Below are 15,230 nucleotides of genomic sequence, written 5' to 3'. Positions count from 1 at the left end.
ACAAGGAAAGCTGAAGAAGCAGCAGAGCGTGAAAGACTTATAGGTATATTTGTCGTGACTTAGCTTCATAAATTGTTTTAGCTTCGGAACTAACAAAACGCTTATATTATGGTGCAGCCGAACTTTCTCCCCCTCCGGAGCCGTATGACCCTGAAGCTAATCCAGCTCTAAAGGGGGCTCTTGAAGTAATTAGAGTAGCTAACGAAGTTGTTGACGAAGCTGTAAATAGGCTTCTAAACGAAGCCGCTGATAAAGTCCTAAAAGAGGATGATTAGACCTTGTTTATTTGAACTGTAGAATTTTTGTATGCAGTTTTCTTTTGTAAGAAACAATTATCAACTATATGTATATTCGATGACGTAATATATTTCTTTGTGGAGCGTGAAATCTTCGTATGTACCGTTTTTGAGCCGCAGGCAAAACAACACCTTCCCTTCTTTTCACGCTTCATAAAGATACAAATCTCCTTTTCTGTTGAAACAGCTTATTATACTCGAAGGTCTTGCCATAGATATTGCATAAGAGTACCGTTGTCGAAAGCATAAATCTTTTATAAAAATACAGCTGCCGAAGGCATAGATCTTGCATTGTTGTTACATCCTTTAATAACTCTTCGCCGAAGATAGAATTAACCTCATGGGTTAGCCAGTATGTTTGAAGGAGCAATTTCCCTTCTTTTTCCACTGTTTTGGATGATGCAAGATGATGAATGATGCGATGCTATACAGTATGATATGATGATATGATGCAACTGATGTTATTGCACGAATGCTTCAAAAAAGTAAGACTCTGCATCCCCTTAGGAACGACTTTGGAGTCTCTTCACCCTTTACTTAGGTGGCATTTTAGCTCTGCATCCCCGTAGGAATGACTTTGGAGCTTCTTCACCTTTTACTTAGGTGGTATTTTAGCTCTGCATCCCCGTAGGAACGACATTGCAGCTAAGCTCTGCATCCCCTTAGGAACGACTTTGGAGCTTCTTCACCTTTTTCTTAGGTGGCATTTTAGCTCTGCATCCCCGTAGGAACGACTTTGGAGCTTCGTGACTTTTTTTGTTACACTCGATGGTGTAACCCTAAATTTATTACAACAGGCCGAAGGTTGTACCTTCTTATATTGTCTTCGGGTAAAAACATAAAAGAAAGAGAATCAAGGATTACATTGAGTATGTATGATTTTTTTTGATTGAGCCCCTATATTGCTTCAGTAAATGTGTCTCGACTCTGGTATAATGTTGTTGACTGTCCGAGCTTCAAACTCTTTGCATGCATCACATTGTTGTTGTACCTGGTGGTGCCCTTCTGGCTGTTGGTTGTGAGACGAGGTTGGAGCCATCAGTGGTCGTGGTGGTAGCGGGGCCCATGCAGCTTGTGAGTGGCTTGCCGAAGAAACTGATGTTGTGGGTTGTTGGTTGCCCACATACTCGGGGATGTATGGGGAATAGCATGAAGTAGTATGCAGGACCTGCTTCAGCTGATTCTGTCGTGCTTCGGCTTCAACTATTTCCTTTTGCTTATGAATCGTGACTTCGCATGTCCATGTTGTATTTTCCTCTTATCTTCCCCACAGAATAGGCAAAACAACCTTCTTGGTTGGGAGCTGAATCTTCCAACAAAGCTTCTACCTCCTCTGCCTCTTGGAGTTGGTGGCACGAAAGAGCTTTGTTATGTCCTTGAAGATTGGGAGCTGTGTTGATGCCCTTGAGTTTGATTTCCTCTGTCGTCGCTAGTGCTAGGATTATGGATTGTCCTGACATGCCTAGGGTGGAGTCTTCCTCTGAAGCCATTGGTCATCTCGGAGTATCTATAGGCTTCTTCCCTTCTCTACCGAAAGTCATTATCGGTCCAGATATACTCGTCCATCTTCTGTAGAAGATTCTCCAAAGTTGAGGGGCCTTCCTGGCGAAATACTGCGATGTTGGTCCTAGTTGGAGCCCCTTGATCATAGCCTCAATAACAATCTCATTTGGCACCATTGGCGCCTGAGCTCTGAGACGCAGAAACCTTCGGACATATGCCTACAGGTATTCCTCATGGTCCTGTGTGCATTGGAACAGAGCTTGAGTAGTCATTGGCTTTGTTTGGAAACCCTAGAAGCTGGTTACCATCATGTCCTTCAGCTTATGCCATGACGTGATTGTTCCCGACTGAAGGGAAGAATACCACGTTTGAGCCACGCTCCTAACTGCCATGACGAAGGACTTCGCCATGCGGCAGTGTTGCCACCATATGATGATATGGTTGCCTCGTAGCTCATAAGGAACTGCTTTGGGTCGGAGTGCCCGTCATACATGGGGAGTTGTGGCAGCTTGTACGAAGGTGGCCATGTGGTAGCCTGCAACTCTGTTGCTAAAGGAGAAGCATCATCAAAAGTAAAGTTACCATGATTGAAATCGTCATACCATACATCATCATAGCTTGGGCTTTTCTGACAAAGCTCTCTCTGTTGTGGCCTTCGTCCTTGCTTGTAGTCCTGTGTGATTTGGCGCATTTCTTCGGCAGCTTCATCAATCTTCTTTTGGAGTTCAGCTAGCCGAAGCATTTTCTCCCTTCTTTTTTCCACTTGCTGGTGGATGGCCTCTAGATCTCTGATCTCTTGATCTAGCTCTTCTTCCTCTAGTCTTGGGTTGATGGCCTTTCTTTTATAGTTTCGGGCTTCTCTCAAAGGAAGCCCTTCTTGGTTGGTGTCCAGTGGTGCAAGGGCAGCCCCTGGCACTATAGCCTTCTTCGGTGGCATGACGAAGGTGGTTGCTCGAGTTGTTCTCGAAGGTGGTTGCTCAAGCTGTTTGTCGAAGGTGGTCGTTTGAGTTCACTGGAGGTAGGCGCCAATGTTGGCCACTTGTTCTCAAATGATGTGAATCAAGAACAAGGCAACACATTTGTTAAAGATTAAGGACCTTCGTCCTCCGAAGAATTATCTCCTTCCGGATATAATGATCTTCAGACGAAGGTCATGAAGGAAAGACCTTTATCATTTTATGAGAATAGAAATTTATGGGGATAATATATGTCATTCATTCATATATTTATTTCATGGCATATGTACATGAACATTAACAGAATTAATATTACATTGATACCTTCGGCTTGATCGAAGGTGTTGACGCGAGAGCAATTACAATCCAGCGTGAACAGTACCGGGGTATTGTTCACCTATTTATAGGCGCGGGATGCAGCCCGAGTAAAAATACATTTATGACCTTAACATGTGCTCATAATTGTAACATAAATCATTAGGGACTAGCTAGTCTTTTCCTCTTCGGCTCAGCATCATGCTTGATCTTCGTCGCCACTTTAAGCCAAAGTTGTTGCTCTTTGGCTATAGCTTCAGTATTCATCGTTGTCATTTTCAGGCAATGTCTTTGTCTTAAGGACCTTCGGCGGAGAAGAAGACTCCCATCACGAACCTTTACTTATGACAAAGCTCCTGTAATATTCAATATTATGCTAGAAACACATGGTTAGTCGTGTTTTTGAGGATCTTCGGAAGAGGAAGGCACCCAACAGATACATTAATTGGTATTTTCATATGACATATATGTTGGTCACTTGTTCTCAAATGCTTGAGCTTTCTCGAAGGCGAGGATGAGAGAAAGTAAATACAATCCAGCGTGAACAGTACAGGGTTATTGTTCATCTATTTATAGGCACGAGACGCATTCCGGGTAAAATTGCATCCATGCCCTTGAACATTTGTTTACAAGCAACTCAAACTAATAAGATCTATTTAGTCCTTTTTCCTTCTTTGCTTGGTCTGGGCCAAAGCTACTAAGCTTCGGCATTCTGCATTGTTGCTTCTACGCAAAGTCTTCGTCTTGAGGGGCTAAACCGAGGCTGAAGATAGCTTCGGCAAGCCTCTGTATTATTTTGTCGAAGGTGTTTTTGCCTTGAGGACCTTCAGTAGAGAAGAAGACCCCCAATAGTAGCCCCTTCGCGGTGCTAGATCATTTTTTGTAACGAGCTCGATCCGCGAAAAACACAAAGGCTTCGGAATGCCGAAGGTCCGAAAAACACCTTTCCTGAGCTTGTTATCGAAAAACGATTAAAAAATTTCGAGCGTCGAATGATCCATCGCTCAGCCAGTGTAGACGATCTAGCGGTTCGCCTTCTTCCCCTGAAGCACTATATAACCAGACAGGTTAGTGAGGAATTACCATAACATTCATTGCCATCGCACTGTTGTGTTGTTAAACATTTTAACCAAAGCGGAAGCTTTCTGGATTGCTTTCCACACACGCTCTTCGTCATTCGAAGTTAGCTTTGTCTTAAGGAACCACAACACCTGAGATGGCCCGAGTAAGATCCACGACTAGAGTGTTCCGTGAGGGAGATGATGTTGAAATGACAGAAACAGCGCCAATATCAGAAATGATGAGGCGATCGGGTCTAGTCGTGCCGGAAGAAGCTGTTGCTGAAGTTGAAACTGCTGAAGTTGAGCAGACTGTAGTTGAGGACAAGAGTGATGATGAAATCGAAGAAGACAAGAGTATTCTGAGCCCATCGAAACTGAGCCATATTGAATTTGGAAAATCTATCGTGTCAGCAAAGGACCTGGTTATGATGAAAAAGCTAGGCTATTTTGGAGAAAATGAGAGTAAGCTTATTCGCTTTGCTGGCGAGGAAGTGGTTCCAGAGCCGAAGGAGGATGAAGTTGTTGTTTTTAAAAGCTTCTTCAGGGCAGGGCTTTGGTTTCCTCTATATGATATAATAGGAGAGGTTCATTCTCCACCAAAGGTCCTCAAGGCAAAAATACCTTCGACAAAATAATACAGAGGCTTGCCGAAGCTATCTTCAGCCTCGGTTTAGCCCCTCAAGATGAAGACTTTGCGTAGAAGCAACAATGCAAAATGCCGAAGCTCAGTAGCTTCAGCCCAGACCAAGCAGAGAAGGAAAAGGACTAAATAGACCTTATTAGTTTGAGTTGCTTGTAAACAAATGTTCAAGGGCATGGATGTAATTTTACCTGGGCTGCGTCCCATGCCTATAAATAGATGAACAGTAACCAGTATTGTTCACGCTGGATTGTATTTACTCTCTCGCATCCCCGCCTTCAAGAAAGACAAAGGTATTAATGTAATATTAACATTGTTGATATTTATTTATGTTTTATGGAACACAAGAATAAATGAATTATTAAGATATGATTATCATATTCACCCCTCGCATTTCCTTCCATATATTATTATGATGAAGGTATGTCCTTCTCGACCTTCGTCTGATGAGCATTATACACTTGAGGAGATAATGCTTCGAAGGATGAAGGTCCCTAATGATTAACGATTGTGTTGCCTTGTTCTTGATTCACAACATTTGAGAACAAGTGACCAACATTGGCGCCCCACCATGGGGCGCCAATGTTGGTCACTTGTTCTCAAATGCTTCGGCTTTCTCGAAGGCGGGGATGTGAGAGAGTAAATACAATTCAGCGTGAACAGTATGAGGGTTACTGTTCATCTATTTATAGGCACGGGACGCAGCGCAGGTAAAATTACATCCATGCCCTTGAACATTTGTTTACAAGCAACTCAAACTAATAAGGTCTATTTAGTCCTTTTTCCTTCTCTGCTTGGTCTAGGCCGAAGCTACTGAGCTTCGGCATTCTGCATTGTTGCTTCTACGTAAAGTCTTCGTCTTGAGGGGCTAAATCGAGGCTGAAGATAGCTTCGACAAGCCTCTGTATTATTTTGTCGAAGGTGTTTTTGCCTTGAGGACCTTCAGCGGAGAAGAAGACCCCCAACAATATACTACAATAAATATACTACAAGTGGTATAATACTTCAATTGGTATCATTTAACTTATATGTGCCAAAGCTCAGATTATAGGTAATTTTCCCGTCTTGATATCAAAATCAAGTGCATGTCTCCTACAAGCATTCAAAACTTGTATGCACACTTATAGGGGGAGGTTATTCTATAATCTAAGTAGACTAATACCTATTTTCAAGTCAATTTTATGTAGTAGTCTCATTGAAGGAAAATGGAGTCCCCGGAGAAAGACAACAAGCTTCCACTGCATATCTACAAGTATTCTTATGTCTCACAAGTCTACAATTGGTCTACAATTAGTAACTTTGAGACTACAATTGGTATCGTTTACATGTCTTCTCCAATATTTGATTAGATTATATTTCACATCCTATACTTCTCATGTTGCTATAAATGCATATGCTGTCAAATCATATCTGTTACCTATGCATAAGAGAAGTTAGTCTAATCAAATCATGTCTTGTTCCTCATTTTCTCACATGCTTTTTCCTAAGTAGAAGATCTCTGTTAGGGGGAGTATGTCTTTGTCTCTAAAGGGGGAGAAAATTCTTTCAAAAGGATAACACTCATTTAGGGGGTAATCTTTTAGTGCTTAAATTGTTAAATCTTTTAAGAGGGCAAGTCTTATTTGCTTCCTATATACTTATAATATCTTCCTTTTCGGTAGTTGATACCAAAGGGGGAGAAGTTTTAGAGACCAAAGCAATGAAAATGATATCAAACACCAAACACTACCAAATTAAAATTTTGATCTTCCAAGTGGTTTTGGTTCTTTGGTCTAAATAGGAAGTAAGTAAATTATGGAGTTAGGGGGAGGATTAAGTCCATAATCTCACTTTGAGGGGACATGCATCCTAGCAAGTAGATTGCATATTTTCATTCAAAAGTTTGTTATATTTACTTGCTTTGGTTGTGTTGTCATCAATCACCAAAAAGGGTGAGATTGTAAGGAAAATGGACCCCCGACCATTTGGCTCAAAAGGTTTTTGTGTTTGATGATCAACATAACATGTGAACTAATAAGTTTGCTAGTTTTTATGATTGTAGTTCACATGATGCTAAAGTGACTTAGACAAAGGCATTGAGGAAAGCAACACCTCAAAAGAAGACATTATGAAAATCACAAGTGAAGATCAACAAGTATCAAGCAAAGTCCAAGAAATAAAGAAAAGGGTTGCCACTGGCGGACTGTCTGGTGCACCAGGGAATTGTAGCCCAATGGCTAGTTCCTAGTGGCACTATGGAGGAGGGCCCGGACTGTCTGGTGCCACACCGGACTGTCCGGTGCAAAGGTTGACAGCACCAACGGTCGACTGACAGATCCAATGACCAGTGGCACACCAGGCAGGGCACCGGACTGTCCGATGCCCACCACTGGACTGTCCAGTGTGCCGCAGAGAGATGCAGCTATCCTCTAACGGCTATAATTGAGTTGGGACCTATAAATACATCACCCAACCAGCCATTTGAAGGTGTGGGAGCCCAAGAAACATACCAAGGCATAGTATAGACATTCCCAAGTGCTCATACACACAAGTGTTTAATAGAATCACTCGGTGATTAGCGTAGGTGCTTTGCGAAGTGCTTAGATTAGTTAGACTGTATTAGCGCTTGCTCTAGGTGAATCCTAGTTAGTTGAGTGAGTTTAGAAAAACCACACAACCCCTCGGCTCTTGCGTGACCCATTGTAATTGTACCGAGTGGGGAAAGAGTCTTGCGAGACCGTGACAACCGAGTTTGTGTCACGGCCGCCACCGTGTACCGGAGGGAACGAGGCCTGCGGCGTTTTGGCCGGAAGCTCGATAGTGGAGATGGTGGGGAGCGACCGAGAGGAGCTAGAAGCAAAGCACCACTTGTGCGTGGAGAAAGCCCATGACTCTCTACGGAGTTACTCAACCATGGTGCTTGGCCCTCGCATGGGCTTCCCTTTGCGTAGGGGCACCAACGAGGATTAGTCGGAACCTTGCGTGGTTCCGGATACCTCGCTAAAAATACCAGCGTCATCCACGAGAGCTTGCATCTCTACCTTGCTCTTTACCTTCCGCATTTATATTAAGCATTTAAGTTTCAATCTTGTCTTTATAATTAGATTGTTTAAGATTGAAACTTAGCCTTTGCGGTAGAGATAGCAACACTTAGACAAAACCTAGTTTGCACATTCTAAATTGTTTATTTGCATAGGTTTTGCTCTAGGGATTTATTTATGGCCTAGTTTAGAGAAAGTTTTAGAAGTCCTAACTCACCCCCCCTCTCTTAGGCATCTCCGTTTCCTTCACTGGGATGGGAAGGCATTGGCCTTTTGAGTCATTCTTGGATTGTGACCATAGGCCTAAATGAAGACACAAATTGGTCTTCATCTGGTTAGGGGTTGGATGGCTAACCACGAGACTTCAATTCGTGCCAGTATTTTGCTTTATAAGGGAGGTTGTAGGGGTTAAATAGAGTATGATGAGGGGTCTTTGAGCTATTTATGTGTACATCCCCTCAGGGATTGGGTGGTTTGGTGGTTCATTATGATCAGGAGAGAGAGACCTCATCTGAAGCATCTAGGCCCCTAAGTAGTATTTTGGTAATTAATGACAATTATATGTGGACTAATGGATTCCTGGAGAAATAATAATGCAGGTTGGACCACTGAAAGATGAGCTATACTGAAAGTCTTGGAGCCTTTGGCATTGATTGTGGATCAGCTCAAGACAAAGGTAATGAATAGATCTTTACTTTTGTTGGTCACATGGTTATTAGAGAAGTAAATTGATCAAGTTAATAGGCTAGATAACCATACTATCAAGAGGAGTCAATGATGATTACTTGTGACACCCCGTCCACTCCTGGACAGGTGATACTTACTCCTGGCAGCCCTCTAGAATCAAAGACTGTCCCCATAGACCAACATGCGTCTTGTGTGCGCACTTTGTCCTCACTCATGCGCGCCCGAGAAGACTTCTCGATAGGTTACCTATCCCAAGATTGCTCTAGGTCAAGCACACTTAACCTAGATGTTCTTTCAAGACAGGCTTCCGATAAAGAAGATACACCTTGTTGGTATGAGTACTCTATTAATTATATTAATCCTTGGGCCAGGATATCACCATCCACTGGGGCTAGGATATCACAATCCACCCCCCTTAGAAGATCGACGTCCACGTCAGTCAATCCCAAGCTAGGAACCTCCCCTCTTGGCAACGTCTATGTGTCTAATATCATCATATGACATGCTATGTGACCACTCTAGGCCCACATGTGCCATGCGCCATATATCCGAACCTCTAGCTCACACATGCCTATGGAACCACGAGGGTCGGCTCTGATACCATTTGTAACACTATGTCCACTCTTGGGCCAGCGGTACTTACTCCTGGCAGTCCTCTAGGATCATAGACCATCCCCACAGACCAACACACATCTTTTGTGTGCACTTTGTCCTCACTCATGCACACCCGAGAAGACTTACTGGTCGGTCACTCATCCCAAGATTGATCTAGGCCAAGCACGCTTAACCTAGATGTTCTTTTAAGACAGGCTTCCAAAAAAGAAGATGCACCTTGTTGGTATGAGTAATATATTAATTCTACTAAGCCTCAAGCCAGGTTATCCCCTTCCACTGGGCCAGGATATCACATTACTTGTGTGAAACTTAGTGCCTTATAGAGCATATAGATATTGCATGTGCATGAGGACTAATCGTGCTTCCGAATTCGCAAAAGAAAATATTTTCAAAAGTCATTTTTGAAAAGGGGTTAAGTGTCTGATTTGTGGACCTCAGGGCTAGGACGTCGAACCGTCCATGAGCTAACAGAGAGGGTTGTAGACTTCGTGTTTTTTGGAGTGGTCTGAAGTGTTTGTATTATGGATCATCCAGGCCAAGTGGCCGGACCATCCGATAGTCCTAACCAGAAAGGGTCTTGTTCTGCATAGTCCCTGAGTTGTTGGTGTGGGCTGCCCGGTCGTAGGGCACAGGCCATCCACAAGTGTCCTAATGTTGTTTGAGCAGGGGACTTTGTGTTTTCAGAAGTTTGTAATGCGGACTGTCTGGGTTCCAACATCGAATAGTACTTGTTCCTAGGTTGCAGACCGTCCGCTAGTGTTAAAGTCAAATGGGTAGAGCTCATGGCTTTCATTTTCCTAAGTCATGGACCGTCCGATTGGGGTGGGCAGACTGTCCACACCTTGCTTTTTTGATAGCTATAACACGTTATTCGAATGAAAAATAGTTGTTACAGTAAGGGTCAGACCGTCCAAGCCTAGGATGCAAACCGTCCGTGAGTGTGCAGAAAGGGGGCAGTTTGCCCACAACGACTAGTTTTGTTTGGAGGGATATAAATAGAACTGTGTGGCAGCTCTCTTGACCATTCTTTGCATACATTAAGCACACTTGAGTTTTCCAAACACTCTGACTCACAACCATAGCTTGGAATTGCATTCTAGTGAGTGATTGGGTGATCCTAGTGCATTGCATCATCCGTGTGATATTGAGGCACTAGGTGGATCATCAAGAAAGCATCATTGGCTTATTACTCTTGGAGGTTACCACCTCCTAGACGACTTGGTGGTGTCTCCGTCGAGCTCTTCAATAAGCTTGTGAAGAAGTCGTGGAAGAGATTGTGTGAGGTGCACGCCTACCTCATCGAAGCGGCAAAGGCGAAGACTAGTGGATTTGAGGTATTGAGTGATTACTTATTCACTTGGCTCAAAGATCAAGTGGAGCCTTGATAGAGGAGCAAGTGAGATCATTGAATCCATCTCAATGTGGATTAGGGGTGATCGGCAAATCACTGAGGCCACGGTAAACAATCAGGTGTCTCTCTTATCCGTTACTTGATTACTCGCTATCTCTTTTGATTAGTTATATCTTTGTTCATACTAGTCTCATTGATTACTTGTTCACCCTAGGTTGTCAACCTAGCTTGACTCAACATAGGCTAGAGAATTTACCCCTCTTGTTGTACTGATTAAATTTATCTAGTGTTGTTGATTTTAGTCAAAACCGTCTATTCACCCTAGTCTAGCTGGTGTCCTAGATCTTACACCTCGCTCTAGCTGGTTCGTTGTGGAAAACGGAGGCAAACTTTGCTTTTGTTGTTTGGATGTGGTCAGCGAAGGTAGCCTTTGCTTTTATTGTGTTGTCGACTGAACAAACTTTGTTGCCATAGACTTGAGAGCAAGCTGTACTCAGGTGATCATTTTCTTGGGAGGCATCGTGGGTTTGTTTTTGGAGCCTGACATGGTGGATGACAAATGTTGGGTTCTGATATGTGGGACCCGAACAAGAGGAACAACTTGGGCTCGGCAAAACAAAACATAAGTGAAAAAGTGGCTCTTAAATGCCATGTCAACTGACCCATCACCCCATTCAGTGGATGTATTTATAGGGTTACGAAGGGCCCCTCAAAGTATGGATTTACTCTTGGTTACCTACTACATCATATAGATATTCTATACAATAGTGTAAATAGGGGCGGTTACAACCCAAGTTTTATATGAACCCATTCTTGTACCTTCACTAGGATAACATTATGATTGGTGCTGACAAATGGCCTTGTTGTAGGCACTAGGTGGCCCATCTTATCCACTGCTTAGGTATTACTCCTCGACCTAAATGTGGAGTGCCTTATGTCCAAGGTCTTCGCTCGTATCCCTAAGGTTCCACGTTCGGGCCTTGCCTGCATGACTAGCGAGCGGCGGTCTCCGCCCCTGGTGAGGTATTTGTCATGGCCTTTTCGTCTCGTGTCGGTGAGGCGTCGACGATTATCAGAGGGCTCCGCCCATGATAGACAGTCCCTCTAGTCATCCCTATCGTCTTGGATGATCCCTTCGCTCTCGTCTATTCTTCACAGAGTCTGTTTCGAAGCCCCAGCAGCCTTAGACGGGAGGGTGACGATCGGAGGCATCATCTCGCGCCAATGAGTCCAATTGAAGCGAAGTCCCCTTAAAACTTCCTCGCAGCCTTCAACCCTCTGCTCATGATAGTGAAGACTAGCAAGTGATTAGTCAGTCGATCGAGTCCATGATCGAGGTATAGTTTGGCCTTCTCCCCGACACATCACAAGCTACAATTTTATTTACCAAAATCTAACAAAAATAGTTTGAACCAGGTCCACAAACCTAGATATGATCAAAAATAGATCTAGATGGGAGCTGCAGACATGAGCAAAACATAATAGCACACAAACACGAGTGGAACTCGGCCTCACGTGCAGAGCGTTGAGCGTCCTTATATAAGACCCTCATGTGAGACCGTAGCACATGCAAATGCGACATGTAAGGAAAAATTTGTAGAAAAGGAAAGAACCCTATATTTATATCATGTTAAGAATTGTATTATATTCAATATAAGGATATATACATCAATATATGTTAGAAACTATGTAAAACAATAATTTAATTTATGAGACCGAATAAAGATATATTTATGGACATCTAACCAGCAAAAACGGCAAGTAACAGATTCCACAGCGTCTTTATACAGGTACAGCGGAAGGATTTTTTTTTAAAGAAGATGGGGCTTGCAAGCAATTGGTCCAGTTCAGGCAGACGTTACCCAAACTCTCTTGCACACATCACACCTAGGAAACATAAAAATTTTCTGCAGAAATCTTGTGCGGCAAGGACCTCGTGTTCATGAATCCAAATGATCCTTACATAGTTCTCTTCTTACCAAACAAAGCATTCATAAGATTTGGATGGAATATCTCAAAGTTATTCTCACTCTTTTAGATTTTTTTTACAATAAAATATAGCAAAAGTAACAACCAACATCCATGTTTCCATTATCAGCTAGAAATATGAAACAAGAGGTTCGAGTTCATTGACATCAGGGCTAGTGAGGAGACATTTACTTCCAGTAAGACGTGCTTGAATTCAGAAAAACAAGGAGACATTACGACAAAGCCAGGAAAAACGTGCTTGAATTCAAACAGACAAGCAGACGTTGAGACAAAACGAAAATAAAATATCAATCAAACAAGCCGACAAGGAGACAAAACAAAAATAAAAATATTTAAAACCAAACGCAATCAAACAAGCAGACAAAACGAAAATAAAAAAAAAAGTTAAAACCAAACAAACAAACAGACAAAACGAAAATAAAAAAATTTAAAAATAAACGCCCACCGTGGGGCTCGAACCCACGACCACAAGGTTAAGAGCCTTGCGCTCTACCAACTGAGCTAGACAGGCTTTATGTTTGTTCAAATATTACATTGTAAAATTTGTCTACTAATGATGCCTGGTGAAACAAATGTTAATTGAAGAAACTTCTGCTTGAAAGGAAGCACATTTGTGCATACTTAAATACGTTGATTTGAAGCCATACGAGTGAGATGCATCAAAATACTCCAACTTAGTATACTACAACCCTATTTGGGACAGCTCAAGAAAATTTAGTAGAGTTGGATGAAGCAGGTCATTAGATGCTCCAGAAAATCGTGGAGATGGATCTGTAAACTTTTAGAAAACATTTAAATAAGTCATTGTATTTATTATTTAGATTAAAAATATTTTTAAAACTAATTAAATTGATATTATAAACTACAGGGAGCCATCCCAAACACCCATATCACTTGGGTTACCAAACTCTCAAAACTAGAAAAATAGAAGCTAAAACTTGGTGGCCTATTCAAAACTGGGTTTTCTCAAAGCGAAGGTCGTCATAGTGTAACATGTTAGAGTCACTTGGGTCCCCAAACTTGATACGTTGTATCACTTAGGTCTCCGAACTTACATGTTGTGTCACTTGGATCCCCGAACTTTCATTAGTGTGTGTTAGATTGTGTGTGTGGGCCGACACCACTGTTGGGCTGTCGGCCCATTAGGGTTAGAGTTTCATGTGAGTCTATATATTGTAACCCCTTCTCTATGCAATACATTAAGTCTTTCACATTTCTACATGGTATCAGATTAGGGTTACTTCCTCCCACCTCTTTCAGCCGCCACCCGAAAACCACAACCACCGCCCCCGGAGGCTCCTCCCCTTCCGGAGGCGACCCTTCTCCCTCACCGCCAACGCCCCTCCCCTCCCTCTGGCCCCGGTGGCTGCTGGCCCCAGCCTAGCCGCCACCCTCCCCTACCCTCACCGGCCTCCCTTGCCCGACCGCGTCCGCGCCGCTCCCTACCGAGACCGCGTCGCCGCGGGCCGGCCGCGCGCGCGCGTGCCTCCCCCGACCGCGGTCGTGCCCTTCCCTGCCGGCCGCGCCGCCAGGCCTCCACGCTGTCAGGCCTCTGCGTCGCCTCACACCCTGGCCAGGGCTGCGAGCGCACGTGTGCCCGCGTCGAGGTCGTCAAGGGCCAGACCACGCTACGTCGTGGCCGCCGGGGCTCGGACCGAGCCCACCGGGGCCAAGACGGGTTTGCTCCACACCGGCCACGCGGGGAGTCCGTGTCGATCCGAGGCCGACCGTGCCCCGGCCTCCTGCGTGCCGCCACGCCGGGCCTCTCTACCCCTCCCCCAGCGCGCCGCTCTCCCCCAGCGACCACTCCCCACCACTGCCGGCCAGGCCCGGCGGCCCCTCCTCGGCATACGCACCCCCAGTGCAGCGCCCTTCCTAGCGTTCGTGCCCCCACGCGTAGGTCTTCTCCTCACACGTGTTGTGCAGCCACCGTAGTGCTGCCATCGCTGGGCCTAGTGCAACCTCACCCTTCGAGCTTCTCTCGTCGCCGGTGCCATCAACACCACTTGCCGGGTCCGGCGCAGGCCCCTGTCCGGCTGGACCCGCCGTCCACCCCTTCATCGCCTTCATTGGATCTGTGGCTGCCGCGGCCTTCTCGGTCGGATTCCAGGTTGTTGCGGCCTTCTCGGCTCGATCCACCGTCCATTTGGCTGAATCACGTCTTCCCGTACGGATCCGTCGCTGTCGTGGCCTTCCCGGCCAGATCTGTCGTTCCCCTTCTATTCTGCCGTGGGCGCGGACACCATGACCGGCGCAGACACGTGCGCTGCCGTCGGCCTCCTTGGCAGGGCTCCTTGACGTCCGGACGATCGAAGAAGCGGGAAGGTTGACCTGCCGGTGCTCTTTTTGTTGTGTCGCCCTGCTGATCGTTGACGCTCGAACGTCGACCCCTCCCGAAGAACAAGTTCCTACTACGTGTCTCCCGACCTCGGCCACCTCGACTTCGGCTAACTCGGCATCTAGGGGCTATCGCCTTCTTAGAATCTACACCGGTCTCTTCTCCCGCCGCAACATTCGCACCCTCACGACGCTGCGAATGCGGGGGGATTTCAACCCGTCGGCTGCTACCTTCGGCCTCTACTCCAGTCTCATCGTGTGTAGTGCCCCTGTTGGGACTGCGGGAGGTGTTAAACTGTGTGTATGGGCCGGCACCACTGTTGGGCTGTCGGCCCATTAGGGTTAGGGTTTCATGTGAGTCTATATATTATAATCCCTTCCTTATGCAATATAGCAAGCCTTTCATTATTCTACAGTGTGCTCTAACATGGCATATCACGTTGGCATTTGATTTGAACAA

The 15,230-nt window shown here is 44.8% G+C and overlaps 1 non-coding gene across 1 annotated transcript; it reads right to left on the bottom strand.

The window, feature by feature from the left end:
• Positions 1-12,871: 12,871 nt before the first annotated feature.
• TRNAK-CUU (transfer RNA lysine (anticodon CUU)) lies at positions 12,872-12,944 on the bottom strand. Its single transcript has one exon. It is a non-coding gene; the product is annotated as a tRNA-Lys (tRNA).
• Between the last annotated feature and the right edge of the window lie 2,286 nt (positions 12,945-15,230).

Source organism: Zea mays, chromosome 1 (genome assembly GCF_902167145.1).
Source record: "Zea mays cultivar B73 chromosome 1, Zm-B73-REFERENCE-NAM-5.0, whole genome shotgun sequence".
Lineage (NCBI taxonomy): Eukaryota > Viridiplantae > Streptophyta > Magnoliopsida > Poales > Poaceae > Zea > Zea mays.
Note: the sequence above shows the minus strand (reverse complement) of the source record. Positions and strands in the feature narration are given on the sequence as shown.